This window comes from Cryptomeria japonica, unplaced genomic scaffold (assembly GCF_030272615.1).
Source record: "Cryptomeria japonica unplaced genomic scaffold, Sugi_1.0 HiC_scaffold_67, whole genome shotgun sequence".
Classification (NCBI taxonomy): Eukaryota; Viridiplantae; Streptophyta; class Pinopsida; order Cupressales; family Cupressaceae; genus Cryptomeria; species Cryptomeria japonica.
In genome coordinates, this window is record NW_026728889.1 from 77,501 (window position 1) to 92,500 (window position 15,000).

The 15,000-nt window shown below is 59.9% G+C and overlaps 1 non-coding gene across 1 annotated transcript; it reads left to right on the plus strand.

Moving 5' to 3' along the window:
- The first annotated feature begins 11,455 nt into the window (after positions 1 to 11,455).
- On the plus strand, positions 11,456 to 11,574 carry LOC131863686 (5S ribosomal RNA). Its single transcript, XR_009362583.1, has one exon. It is a non-coding gene; the product is annotated as a 5S ribosomal RNA (ribosomal RNA).
- The last annotated feature ends 3,426 nt before the right edge of the window (positions 11,575 to 15,000 follow it).

The following is a 15,000-nucleotide window of genomic DNA, read 5'->3' on the forward strand; positions in this document are numbered from 1 at the left end:
AAAGAGAACGTTCCAAGGCGGCAGAGGAGGTTACCAGCCGAAGGATGCAGTAGCAATAACAGGTATAGTTCCGCGGCGGCCGAGAAGACTCACCGCATAGGAATCGGGATGCGAGGCGAGGGATGCGGCGGGAAGGCCCCGACGGCTAAACGGAAGAGGCTGCAGGGCCGCCTCGGAATGGTCCAAGCATCGGATGCGATTGGGACGACTACCAGTGCCAACCCCTTATCCCGCGATGCGTCCGATACACAGATAGTTCCAAGGCGGCCGAGGAGCCTCACCGCATATCAATCGGGGTGCGAGGCGAGGGATGGGGCGGGAAGGCCCCAACGGCTAGACGGAAGAGGCTTCAGGGCCACCTCGGAATGGTCCAAGCATCGGACGCGCTTGGGGCGACTGCCAGTGCCAACCCCTTATCCCGCGATGTGTCCGATACACAGATGGTTCCAAGGCGGCCGAGGAGCCTCACCGCATAGCAATCGGGGGTGCGAGGCGAGGGATGGGGCGGGAAGGCCCCAACGGCTAGACGGAAGAGGCTTCAGGGCCGCCTAGGAATGGTCCAAGCATCGGACACGCTTGGGGCGACTACCAGTGACAGCCCCCTATCCCGCGATGCGTCCGATACGAAGATGGTTCCAAGGCGGCCGAGGAGCCTCACCGCATAGCAATCGGGGTGCGAGGTGGGGGATGCGGCGAGATGGCCCCAACGGCTAGACGGAAGAGGCCACAGGGCCGCGTCGGAATAGTCCAAGCATCGGACGCGCTTGGGGCGACTACCAGTGACAACCCCTTATCCCGCGATGCGTCCGATACGAAGATAGTTCCAAGGCGGCCGAGGAGCCTCACCGCATAGCAATCGGGGTGCGAGGTGGGGGATGCGGCGAGATGGCCCCAACGGCTAGACGGAAGAGGCTGCAGGGCCGCCTCGGAATAGTCCAAGCATCGGACGCGCTTGGGGCCACTACCAGTGACAACCCCTTATCCCGCGATGCGTCCGATACGAAGATAGTTCCAAGGCGGCCGAAGAGCCTCACCGCATAGCAATCGGGGTGCGAGGTGGGGGATGCGGCGAGATGGCCCCAACGGCTAGACGGAAGAGGCCACAGGGCCGCCTCGGAATAGTCCAAGCATCGGACGCGCTTGGGGCGACTACCAGTGACAACCCCTTATCCCGCGATGCGTCCGATACGAAGATAGTTCCCAGGCGGCCGAGGAGCCTCACCGCATAGCAATCGGGGTGCGAGGCGAGGGATGCGGCGAGATGGCCCCAAAGGCTAGACGGAAGAGGCTGCAGGGCTGCCTCGGAATAGTCCAAGCATCGGACGCGCTTGGGGCGACTACCACTGCCAACCCCTTATCCCGCGATGCGTCCGATACACAGATAGTTCCGAGGCGGCCGAGGAGGTGGGGGATGCAGCGAGATGGCCCCAACGGCTAGACGGAAGAGGCTGCAGGGCCGCCTCGGAATAGTCCAAGCATCGGACGCGCTTGGGGCGACTACCAGTGACAACCCCTTATCCCGCGATGCGTCCGATACACAGATAGTTCCGAGGCGGCCAAGGAGCCTCACCGCATAGCAATCGTGGTGCGAGGTGGGGGATGCGGCGAGATGGCCCCAACGGCTAGACGGAAGAGGCTGCAGGGCCGCCTCGGAATGGTCCAAGCATCGGATGCGCTTGGGGCGACTACCACTGCCAACCCCTTATCCCGCGATGCGTCCGATACACAGATAGTTCCAAGGCGGCCGAGGAGCCTCACAGCATAGCAATCAGGGTGCGAGGCGAGGGATGCGGCGAGAAAGCCCCAACGGCTAGAGGGAAGAGGCTTCAGGTCCGCCTCGGAATGGTCCAAGCATCGGACGCGCTTGGGGCGACTACCAGTGACAACCCCTTATCCCGCGACGCGTCCGATACACAGATAGTTCCAAGGCGGCCGAGGAGCCTCACCGCATAGCAATCGGGGTGCGAGGCGAGGGATGCGGCGAGAAGGACCCAACGGCTACACGGAAGAGGCTTCGGGGCCGCCTCGGAATGGTCCAAGCATCGGACGCGCTTGGGGCGACTACCAGTGACAACCCCTTATCCCGCGACGCGTCCGATACACAGATAGTTCCAAGGCGGCCGAGGAGCCTCACCGCATAGCAATCGGGGTGCGAGGCGAGGGATGCGGCGAGAAGGACCCAACGGCTAGACGGAAGAGGCTTCGGGGCCGCCTCGGAATGGTCCAAGCATCGGACGCGCTTGGGGCGACTACCAGTGACAACCCCTTATCCCGCGACGCGTCCGATACACAGATAGTTCCAAGGCGGCCGAGGAGCCTCACCGCATAGCAATCGGGGTGCGAGGCGAGGGATGCGGCGAGAAGGACCCAACGGCTAGACGGAAGAGGCTTCGGGTCCGCCTCGGAATGGTCCAAGCATCGGACGCGCTTGGGGCGACTACCAGTGACAACCCCTTATCCCGCGACGCGTCCGATACACAGATAGTTCCAAGGCGGCCGAGGAGCCTCACCGCATAGCAATCGGGGTGCGAGGCGAGGGATGCGGCGAGAAGGACCCAACGGCTAGACGGAAGAGGCTTCGGGTCCGCCTCGGAATGGTCCAAGCATCGGACGCGCTTGGGGCGACTACCAGTGACAACCCCTTATCCCGCGACGCGTCCGATACACAGATAGTTCCAAGGCGGCCGAGGAGCCTCACCGCATAGCAATCGGGGTGCGAGGCGAGGGATGCGGCGAGAAGGACCCAACGGCTAGACGGAAGAGGCTTCGGGTCCGCCTCGGAATGGTCCAAGCATCGGACGCGCTTGGGGCGACTACCAGTGACAACCCCTTATCCCGCGACGCGTCCGATACACAGATAGTTCCGAGGCGGCCGAGGAGCCTCACCGCATAGCAATCGGGGTGCGAGGCGAAGGATGCGGCGAGAAGGACCCAACGGCTAGACGGAAGAGGCTTCGGGTCCGCCTCGGAATGGTCCAAGCATCGGACGCGCTTGGGGCGACTACCAGTGACAACCCCTTATCCCGCGACGCGTCCGATACACAGATAGTTCCAAGGCGGCCGAGGAGCCTCACCGCATAGCAATCGGGGTGCGAGGCGAGGGATGCGGCGAGAAGGACCCAACGGCTAGACGGAAGAGGCTTCAGGGCCGCCTCGGAATGGTCCAAGCATCGAACGCGCTTGGGGCGACTACCAGTGACAACCCCTTATCCCGCGACGCGTCCGATACACAGATAGTTCCGAGGCGGCCGAGGAGCCTCACCGCATAGCAATCGGGGTGCGAGGCGAGGGATGCGGCGAGAAGGACCCAACGGCTAGACGGAAGAGGCTTCAGGGCCGCCTCGGAATGGTCCAAGCATCGGACGCGCTTGGGGCGACTACCAGTGACAACCCCTTATCCCGCGACGCGTCCGATACACAGATAGTTCCGAGGCGGCCGAGGAGCCTCACCGCATAGCAATCGGGGTGCGAGGCGAGGGATGCGGCGAGAAGGACCCAACGGCTAGACGGAAGAGGCTTCAGGGCCGCCTCGGAATGGTCCAAGCATCGGACGCGCTTGGGGCGACTACCAATGACAACCCCTTATCCCGCGACGCGTCCGATACACAGATAGTTCCGAGGCGGCCGAGGAGCCTCACCGCATAGCAATCGGGGTGCGAGGCGAGGGATGCGGCGAGAAGGACCCAACGGCTAGACGGAAGAGGCTTCAGGGCCGCCTCGGAATGGTCCAAGCATCGGACGCGCTTGGGGCGACTACCAATGACAACCCCTTATCCCGCGACGCGTCCGATACACAGATAGTTCCGAGGCGGCCGAGGAGCCTCACCGCATAGCAATCGGGGTGCGAGGCGAGGGATGCGGCGAGAAGGACCCAACGGCTAGACGGAAGAGGCTTCAGGGCCGCCTCGGAATGGTCCAAGCATCGGACGCGCTTGGGGCGACTACCAGTGACAACCCCTTATCCCGCGACGCGTCCGATACACAGATAGTTCCGAGGCGGCCGAGGAGCCTCACCGCATAGCAATCGGGGTGCGAGGCGAGGGATGCGGCGAGAAGGACCCAACGGCTAGACGGAAGAGGCTTCAGGGCCGCCTCGGAATGGTCCAAGCATCGGACGCGCTTGGGGCGACTACCGTTGCCAACCCCTTATCCCGCGATGCGTCTGATACACAGATAGTTCCGAGGCGGCCGAGGAGCCTCACCGCATAGCAATCGGGTTGCGAGGCAGATTATTGGGAAGGGAACCCCCTGGGATGCGGCTCAAGCAGTGCCCAAAGGGACTGGAATGCGGAATCACATCGAGAGACCCAAATGCTATACGAGGGCTCAAATCGAATTATCGATTTGGCCACGACATGGACGCATCGGAACGACTACCTTTGCCGAACCACTCGCAATTGCATCCATACCGAAACCAATAGACATTTCCGTTAGAGCCCTCGCATAGCATTCGGGAATCTCGCATGCCCCTCTAAATCGACCAATGCTGGCGCTCAATGAAAATCCGAGCGCTACCACCGTTCGAGCGCCAGCATTGGTCGAGTTAGAGGGGCACGGGGGAGAATGCTCCAGTCAACACCTCCCCTATATAAGTTATTTGTCCGATTCTCGCACAACCGTAGTCTGCCTCGTCGAATCAAACAACGGTCCCAGATTCCGACTTCCGTTCCGTAGAGACCCAAAAGCTAGATGGAGGCTCGCAAGAAAGAGAGTCGGCGCATAGCAATCGGGTTTCTCGAACGTTTAGGGACCGAGCTCACTTGCGGATAGGGCAAAATCCGCCAAGCAACCCAAAAGCTAGACGGGGGCTCGAATCGAATCGCCTAGGCGGCCACAACAACGACGTGTTGGATCGACTACCAGTGCCAAACCATTCAGCAAGACTAGTCTGTGTCGAGGCCGGATAGAGATTCTCAGAGAGCGCCCGCATAGCATTTAGGAGACCTGCCGCGTCCCTCACACTCGACAAATGGTGGTGCACGTTTATAAATCCGAGCGATCCCAACCCTTTCAAGCACCAACATCGGTCGAGATAGAGGGGCACGGAGGGGGCTGCGTGAGACAACACAGTCCCCTATATAAGTTATTTGTCCGATTCTCACACATCCGAAGAATGGTCATCAAATCGGACAACAGCCCAAACTTCCGACTTCCGTCCCAGAAAGCCCAAGAGCTATCTAAAACGTTCATGGCCGGAACTCGATCGCGGCTATACCAGTCCGCCAAGCAACCCAAAAGCTAGACTGGAGCTCTAGTCGAATCACCTCTGTGGCCATTGCAAGGACGTGTTGGAGCGACTACCATTGCCGAACCATTCCGCAGGTCGAGTCCATACCAAGGCCGCATAGAGATTCACGATGAGCTCCTGCATAGCAATCAGGAGACTTGCCGTGTCCATCACAATCGATAAATCCTGGTGCAAGATTTTTGCATCCGAGCGCTCCAACCAGTCGAGCACCAGCATCAATCGACATAAACGGGCACGGGGGGAGGATGCTCGAGAACACTACCTCCCCTATATAAGTTATTTGTCCGATTCTCAAGCAGCCGAAGTCTGGTCATCGAATCGGGTCAAAGACCACAACTTCCGACTTTACCCACAATGCAAGTCATCGAATCGAACATCGGCCCCCGAGTCGGACTCCATGCGTATGTCAGGTCATCGGACCCAAATTCCGCCTTCCTGCGCATGGCGGGCCATCAATATCAACTCGGTCATCGGACCCAAACTCCGCCTTTTTGCGTATGGCACGCCTTCAAATCGGTCATCGGACCCAAATTCCGCCTTCCTGTGCATGGCGGGCCATCAACATCAACTCGGTCATCGGACCCAAATTCCGCCTTTCTGCGCATGGCACGCCATCAACTCGGTCATCGGACCCAAATTCCGCCTTCCTGCGCATGGCAGGTCATCGGACACAAATTCAGACCTCGCCAATATGCCTACGTATCGAATCGGTCATCGGACCCAACTTCCGACTTCATCCATACTGTAGGGTCTTTGAGGTTGGCGCGGTGCGCTCAACCCAGGGAGTCGACCCATCGAAGCATACACCTCCCCTATATAAGCTATTTGTCCGATTCCCACACCTGTGTAGTTTGCACCTCTGACCAGGACATCGACCCCAACTTCCGAACTCGACTGCAACGACGGCACCAGCGCCTTGGTGCGCACCTTGCGACGCACAGTCCCAACATTCGCCTTCCTGCACATGGCAGGTCATCGGACCCAAATTCCGACCTCGCGAGTATGCCTACATATCGAATCGGTCATCGGACCCAACTTCCGACTTCATCCATACCGTAGGGTCTTTGAGGTTGGCGCGGTGCGCTCAACCCGGGGAGTCGACCCAACGAAGCATACACCTCCCCTATATAAGCTATTTGTCCGATTCCCACACCTGTGTAGTTTGCACCTCCGATCAAGACATCGACCCCAACTTCCGAACTCGCCTCCAACGACCGAACCAGCGCCTTGGTGCGCACCTTGCAACGCACAGTGCCAACATTCGCCTTCCTGCACGTGGCAGGTCATCGGACCCAAATTCCGACCTCGCGAGTATGCCTACATATCGAATCGGTCATCGGACCCAACTTCCGACTTCATCCATACCGTAGGGTCTTTGAGGTTGGCGCGGTGCGCTCAACCCGGGGAGTCGACCCAACGAAGCATACACCTCCCCTATATAAGCTATTTGTCCGATTCCCACACCTGTGTAGCTTGCACCTCCGATCAGGACATCGACCCCAACTTCCGAACTCGACTAAAAAGACCGCACCAGCGCCTTGGTGTGCACCTTGCAACGCACAGTGTCAACATTCGCCTTCCTGCACATGGCAGGTCATCGGACCCAAATTCCGACCTCATGAGCATACCTACTAATCGAATCGGTCATCGGACCCAACTTCCGACTTCATCCATACCGTAGGGTCTTTGAGGTTGGCGCGGTGCGCTCAACCTGGGGAGTCGACCCATCGAAGCATACACCTCCCCTATATAAGCTATTTGTCCGATTCCGACACCTGTGTAGTTTGCACCTCCGCTCAGGACATCGACCCCAACTTCCGAACTCGCCTGCAACGACCGAACCAGCGCCTTGGTGCGCACCAAAAGTGCGCACTTTTGGAGGGCACTTTTCTGCGCTCCAAAGGTGCGCACTTTTGGAGGGCACTTTTTGGAGGGCACTTTTCTGCGCTCCAAAGGTGCGCACTTTTGGAGGGCACTTTTTGGAGGGCACTTTTCTGCGCTCCAAAGGTGCGCACTTTTGGAGGGCACTTTTTGGAGGGCACTTTTCTGCGCTCCAAAGGTGCGCACTTTTGGAGGGCACTTTTTGGAGGGCACTTTTCTGCGCTCCAAAGGTGCGCACTTTTGGAGGGCACTTTTTGGAGGGCACTTTTCTGCGCTCCAAAGGTGCGCACTTTTGGAGGGCACTTTTTGGAGGGCACTTTTCTGCGCTCCAAAGGTGCGCACTTTTGGAGGGCACTTTTTGGAGGGCACTTTTCTGCGCTCCAAAGGTGCGCACTTTTGGAGGGCACTTTTTGGAGGGCACTTTTCTGCGCTCCAAAGGTGCGCACTTTTGGAGGGCACTTTTTGGAGGGCACTTTTCTGCGCTCCAAAGGTGCGCACTTTTGGAGGGCACTTTTTGGAGGGCACTTTTCTGCGCTCCAAAGGTGCGCACTTTTGGAGGGCACTTTTGTGCACTCCAAAGGTGCGCACTTTTGGAGGGCACTTTTCCTGTGCTCCAAAGGTGCACACCTAGGTGAGCACCTTCGACCACACCTTGTAGCACACCAAACTCTGACTTTCGACTTCATCCGCAATGCAGGGTCTTTGAGGTTGGCGCAATGCGCACAACCAGGGGAGTCGACCCATCAAACCCAACACCTCCCCTATATAAGCTATTTGTCTGATTCTCATACATGCGTAGCCTGCAGGAGCAATTAGGACATCGACCCCAACTTTCGGCTTCTAAACGAAAACAAGGTCTTTGAGGTTGGTGTAATGCGAACAACTAGGGGAGTCAACCCATCAAACCCAACACCTCCCCTATATAAGCTATTTGTCTGATTCTCATACATGTGTAGTCTACAGGAGCAATTAGGACATCGACCCCAACTTTTGACTTCTTAACGAAAACAAGGTCTTTGAGGTTGACGTAATGCGCACAACCAGGGGAGTCGACCCATCAAACCCAACACCTCCCCTATATAAGCTATTTGTCCGATTCTCATACATGTGTAGCCTGCAGGAGCCATTAGGACATTGACCCCAACTTTTGACTTCTTAACGAAAACAAGGTCTTTGAGGTTGGCGTAATGCGCACAACCAAGGGAGTTGACCCATCAAACCCAACACCTCCCCTATATAAGCTATTTGTCTGATTCTCATACATGTGTAGCCTGCAACAACGATTAGGACATCCACCCCAACTTCTGAATTCGTCTGCGTTGACCGCACCAAAGGTGCACGCCTTGGTGCTCACCAAAATCCGACTTCCGACTTCTTCTGCTATGCGGGGTCTTTGAGGTTGGCGCAGTGCGCACAACCAGGGGAGTCAACCCACCGAATGCAACACCTCCCCTATATAAGCTATTTGTCTGATTCTCATACATGCGTAGACTGCAGCAATGATTAGGACATCCACCCCAACTTTTGACTTCTTAAACAAGACAGGGTCTTTGAAGTTGGTGCAGTGCACACAACCAGGGGAGTCGACCCATCAAACGCAACACCTCCCCTATATAAAGCTATTTGTCCGATTCTCATACGTGTAGTCTGCAGCAGCGATTAGGACATCGACCCCAACTTCCGAATTCGTTTGCATTGACCGCACCAAAGGTGCACGCCTTGGTGTGCACCCTGGAGTGCACTTTGGTGCTCACCTCGGTGCACACTTTGGTGTGCACCTCGGTGTGCACCAAAGGTGCGCACCTTGGAGCGCACCAAAGGTGTACACTTTGGAGCGCACCACATAGGGTCTTTGAGAGGTTGGCGCAGTGCGCACACCAAGGTGGGTGTTGAGGTGCGTGCCGAGGTGGGTGGGTGCTAGGGTGCGCTCCATGGTGGGTGCCAGGGTGGGTGCGTGCTAGGGTGGATTCCAAAGAGGGTCATAGGGTGGGTGCCAAGGTGGGTTGGTGATATAGTGGGTTCAAAGGTGGGTACTAGGGTGGGTTCCAAGGTGGGTCACAAGTTGGGTGCCAGGATGCGTGGGTGTTAGGTTGGGTGCCAAGGTGGGCTCCTGCGTGGGTGGGTGCTAGGGTGGGTTTCAAGGTGGACGCGAGGGCGGGTGCCAAGGTGGGTAACAAGTTGGGTGTTAGGATGGGTGAGTGCTAGAGTGGGTGCCAAGGTGGGTGGGTGCTAAGGTGGATGCCAAGGTGGTTCACAGGGTGGGTGGGTTCTAGGGTGAGTTCCAAGGTGGGTCACAGGTTCAGTGCTAGGGTGGGTGTCAAGGCGGGTGTCGAGGTGCCTGGGTGCTAGGGTGTGGATGCCAATGTGGGTCATAGGGTGGGTACTAGGGTGGGCTGCAATGTGGGTGCCAAGGTGGGTAACATGCTCGGTGGGTTCTAAATTGGGTGCCAGGGTGGGTGTGCACCCACCTTGCCCGAGGTGGGTGCCAAGGTGCCAGTGTGGGTGGGTGCTAAGGTGGATGCCAAGGTGGGTGAGAAGGTGGGTGATAGGTTGAGTGGTAGGATGGGTGGGTGCCAAGATGGGTCACAGGGTGGGTGCAAGGGTGGGTAGGTGCTAGGGTTGGTGTCAGGGTGGGTGGGTGCTAGGTTGGGTTCCAAGGTGGGTGCGAGGGTGAGTGTCAAGGTGGGTCACAGGTTAGGTGCTAGGATGGGTGAGTGCTAGGGTGCAAAGGTGCCAGGGTGGGTGCTAGGATGGGTCGATGCTAGGGTGAGTGGCAAGGTGGGTCCACAAGTGTCAAGGTGGGTGCCGAGGTGGGTGCCAAGTCGGCGACTGCTATGGTGGATGCCAAGGTGGGTCACGGGGTGGGTGCCAAGTTGCTAGGTTGGGTTCCAAGGTGGGTGCCAACGTGGGTGCTAGGGTGCGTGGGTTAAAGGGTGTGTCACAACGTGGGTGCCAGGATGGGTGCGCACCCACACTGGCCAAGACGGGTGCGGGTGCAAGGTTGGGTTCCAAGCCCGGTCACAGGCTGGGTGCTAGGATGGGTGGGTGCCAAGGTGGGCACCAGGGTGGGTGCACCCACCCTGGCCAAGGTGGGTCACGGGGTGGGTCCTAGGGTGGGTAACGGGGTGGGTACTAAGGTGCGTGCCAAGGTGGGTCATAGGGTGGGTGCCAAGGTGGGCACCAGGGTGGGTGTGCACCAACCCTAGCCAGGGTAGGTCACGGGGTGGTTGTCGGGGTGGGCGTCAAGGAGCCAAGGTGGGTGGCAAGTAGCCAAGTTGCGTGCCAAGGTGGGTGTCGGGGTGGGTGCCAAGGATCCAAGGTGGGTGCCAAGGAACCAAGGTGGGTGTCTGGGTGGGTGCCGAGGTGGGAGCCAGGGTGGGTCCCAAGGTGAGTGCAAAGGTGGGTGCCAGGGTCAAGGTGAGTGCCAATGTGGGTTCCAAGGTGCCAGGGTCAGGGTGAGTGCCAATGTGGGTTCAAAGGTGCTAAGTTGGGTGCGAGGTTGGGTGCGAGGGTGGGTGGGTGCCAAGGTGTGCTAGGTGGAAGCCCGGGTGGGTCGGCATCCCATGGGTGTCGAGTTGGGTGCCTGATGGGTGCTTCTTGTCAAGTTTTAGTCGTCGGGACTCATTTCGAGCCTTAGAGGTCGTTTCTTGTCCGGTTGCCCTGTCTTCGACCTGGGAACCCAATTTTGGTCCTCGGGTCCCATTTTTTTTTGTCTCGCATCCCACTTTTGGCCTGTGGCCTTTTCGGGGTCGATTCTCGTTTTGGGCATCAGAGCATGTTTCTTCTCCTAAAACCCAATATTTGTTTATTAAGTCTCGGAACACATTTTTGTTCTCGTGGACCCATCATGGGTCTTGGAACGCATTTGTGGTCCTTGGGTCCCATTTTGCATCCCGAAACTTGTGTTTTGGTGCTTGATCCCTATTTTGGGTGCCCACCTTGCACCAAGTGCGCACCCGGGGCAAACCGAGCGCCTTGGTGCACCGGGGCAAGATCGAGCGTGCACCCGAGGCGCCCCGAACATGCACCAAGGTGCACTCGGCCCACATGTGAGCGCAGGTCGTTGCGCCCGAGGTGGTGTGTGGGCACCGCGTTGCAGACGGGACACTGCACGCACACGACGCCCCCTCCAGGTGCACGCACGTAGGCCGGGCCGGGTGCACACCCGACGCCCTAGCAAGGTGCGCGCACCCGGGCAGGGCTCACACTTGGCGAACGGGGCGCACTTCGCGAGGGAGGGTGTGCACCTCGACGGGGGTGGGTGGCCGGGGTGGATTCGCACGTGGGTCGCGGTTTGCTAAGTACACACTGCGACAAGCTCATAACGGGTGCGATCATACCAGCGTTAGTGCACCGGATCCCATCAGAACTCCGCAGTTAAGCGCGCTTGGGCCGGAGTAGTACTGGGATGGGTGACCTCCCGGGAAGTCCCGGTGTTGCACCCTTTTTTAGTTTTTCGCCGGGCGTCGCAATGCTATTTGAATAAACCTTTTGCCCGTTTGCGTTCTCGTCGGGGCCGGGCCGGGCCGGGGTGCGCTGCCCGCACTACCGCGCGCGCGGGGGGCGACACCGAGCGCGCACCCGAGGCGCCCCGAGCACACAGGCCACGGTGCAACCCGGGCGTTGTGCGCGCACCCCGGTGCGCCCGAGGTGCTGCGCGCGCACCCAGGTGAAATCGGTGTGCACCTCGGCCAGTGCGCGCTCGGTCGAGTCGCGCACGTTGGCCAAGGTGCACGGTGATGTTTCTTACTCTAAGGTTCCGCACCAGACGCCCGGGACAGGTGAGCGAAGCTGGGCGGGGCCGGGTGCGCGGCCGGGGCAGGTGCACGCAGCTGGAGAGAGCTTTGGAGCACACTTCGGAGCGCACCAATGATGCGCTCCATTCAAAAGTTTCCTGAAAAGGCAAAAAAAGTTGAGATTATAGAATTTCCCACTTGAGAGATTGTAAAAAAAAAAAATTTAAAATGAAGGAAACGCGGGTGCCAAGGTGTGCGCAGCCCAGCCAAGGTGTGCGCACCAAGGCGCCCACCCTGGCGAAGGTGCACGCAAGGTGCGCACCCGAGGCAAACCGGACAATTAACCCAACTTTCGACTTCGCGCGCACCTTGGAGCGCACTTCGGAGCGCTCCTTGGTGCGCACCAATCTTGGGCACCTCGGAGTGCACCATGGCGCCCACCAAGGTGCGCACCCGGGGCAAACCGAGCTCCGACTTCGTGCGCACCTTGGAGCGCACGAAAGGTGCGCACCATGGCGCCCACCAAGGTGCGCAGCCCAGCCAAGGCGTGCGCATCAAGGTGCGCACCCTGGCGAAGGTGCGCACCCGGGGCAAACCGAGCTCCGACTTCGTGCGCACCTTGGAGCGCACAAAAGGTGCGCAACCCAGCCAAGGTGTGCGCACCCCGGTCAAACCGAGCTCCGAATCGTGCGCACCAGAGGTGCACGCCATCGTGCGCACCTTGGAGCACACTTCGGAGCCCTCCTTGGTGCGCGCCGATGTTGCGCACCTCGGAGCGCACCCGGGGAAAACAATGCAATTAACCCGACTTTCGACTTCGTGGGCACCTCGGAGCGCTCTCGGGTTCGCACCTCGGAGCACACCGAGGTGCGCACCTTTGATGCGCTGCCTTCACCAATTTCCAGAAAAGGCAAGAAAACATTGAGAAGGTGTGCGCACCGAGGTGCCCACCCTGGCGAAGGTGCACGCGAGGTGCGCACCCGGGGCAAACCGGGCTCCGACTTCGTGCACGCCGCACCTTGGAGCACACTTCGGAGCGCTCCTTGGTGCGCACCAGGGCGCGCAACCCAGCCGAGGTGCCCACCCCGGCGAAGGTGCACGCGAGGTGCGCACCCGGGGCAAACCGGGCTCCGACTTCGTGCACGCCATGGTGCCCACCGCGGCGAAGGTGCACGCGAGGTGCGCACCCGGGGCAAACCGGGCTCCGACTTCGTGCACGCCGCACCTTGGAGCACACTTCGGAGCGCTCCTTGGTGCGCACCATGGTGCCCACCAGGGCGCGCAACCCCGCCGAAGGTGCACGCGAGGTGCGCACCCGGGGCAAACCGGGCTCCGACTTCGTGCACGCCGCACCTTGGAGCACACTTCGGAGCGCTCCTTGGTGCGCACCATGGTGCCCACCAGGGCGCGCAACCCCGCCGAAGGTGCACGCGAGGTGCGCACCCGGGGCAAACCGGGCTCCGACTTCGTGCACGCCGCACCTTGGAGCACACTTCGGAGCGCTCCTTGGTGCGCACCAGGGCGCGCAACCCAGCCGAGGTGCCCACCCCGGCGAAGGTGCACGCGAGGTGCGTACCCGGGGCAAACCGGGCTCCGACTTCGTGCACGCCGCACCTTGGAGCACACTTCGGAGCGCTCCTTGGTGCGCACCATGGTGCCCACCAGGCCGCGCAACCCAGCCAAGGTGTGCGCACCAAGGTGCACGCGAGGTGCGCACCCGGGGCAAACCGGGGTCCGACTTCGTGCACGCCGCACCTTGGAGCACACATCGGGGCGCTCCCGGGTTCGCACCGGCGTTGCGCACCGTGGTGGGCACCTCGGAGCACACCAAGGTGGGCAGCGAGGTGCGCACCTTTGATGCGATGCCTTCACTAATTTCCATAAAAGGCAAAAAAAAAACGAGATTTTAAAATTTCCATTTTGAAAGATAGTGAGAAAAAGGGAATGCTGGTGCCATCTTGAGCCCGCCCTGGTGCGCAGCCCAGCCAAGGTGTGCGCACCAAGGTGCCCACCCTGGCGAAGGTGCGCGCCCGGGCAATTAACCCAACTTCCAACTTCGCGCGCGCCAGGGTGGGAGCGCACCCAACAACCGGGCCTGGGAAGAGCCAATGCGAGAAACCCCACCAAACGCTCTGACAAAAAAAGAGGGGGCGCTCCAGTAACCCCGCTTCGGAGCGCACCCTGGGCAAACCCAGCCAAGGTGCCCACCCCGGCCAAGGTGCAGGCGAGGTGCGCACCCGGGGCAAACCGGGCTCCGACAACGTGCACGCCGCACCTTGGAGCACACTTCGTAGCGCTCCCGGGTGCGCACCTCAGAGCACACCAAGGTGGGCAGCGAGGTGCGCACCTTTGATGCGCTGCCTTCACTAATTTCCAGAAAAGGCAAAAAAAAAAGGAGATTTTAAAATTTCCGTTTTGAAAGATAGTGAAAAAAACGGAACGCGCGTGCCATCTTGAGCCCGCCCTGGTGCGCAGCCCAGGTAAGGTGCCCACCCTGGCAAAGGTGCGCACCCGGGCAATTAACCCTACTTCCGACTTCGTGCGCGCCAGGGTGGCAACCGGGCCTCGGAAGAGCCAATGCGAGAAACCCCACCAAACGCTCCGACAAAAAAAGAGGCGGCGCTCCAATAACCCCGCTTCGGAGCGCAGCCGGGGCAAACCCAGCCAAGGTGCCCACCCCGACGAAGGTGCACGCGAGGTGCGCACCCGGGGCAAACCGGGCTCCGACAACGTGCACGCAGCACCTTGGAGCACACTTCGAAGCACTCCCGGGTGCCCACCGGCGTTGCGCACCGTGGTGGGCAGCGAGGTGCGCACCTTTGATGCGCTGCCTTCACTAATTTCCAGAAAAAGGCAAAAAAAAATGAGATTTTAAAATTTCCGTTTTGAAAGATAGTGAAAAAAAAGGAACGCGGGTGCCATCTTGAGCCCGCCCTGGTGCGCAGCCCAGGCAAGGCATGCGCACCAAGGTGCCCACCCGAGGTGCACACCCGGGGCAAACCGGGCTCCGACTTCGTGCAGGCCGCACCTTGGAGCACACTTCGGAGCGCTCCTTGGTGCGCACCATGGTGCCCACCAGGGCGCGCAACCCAGCCAAGGTCTGCACACCAAGGTGCCCACCCCGGCGAAGGTGCA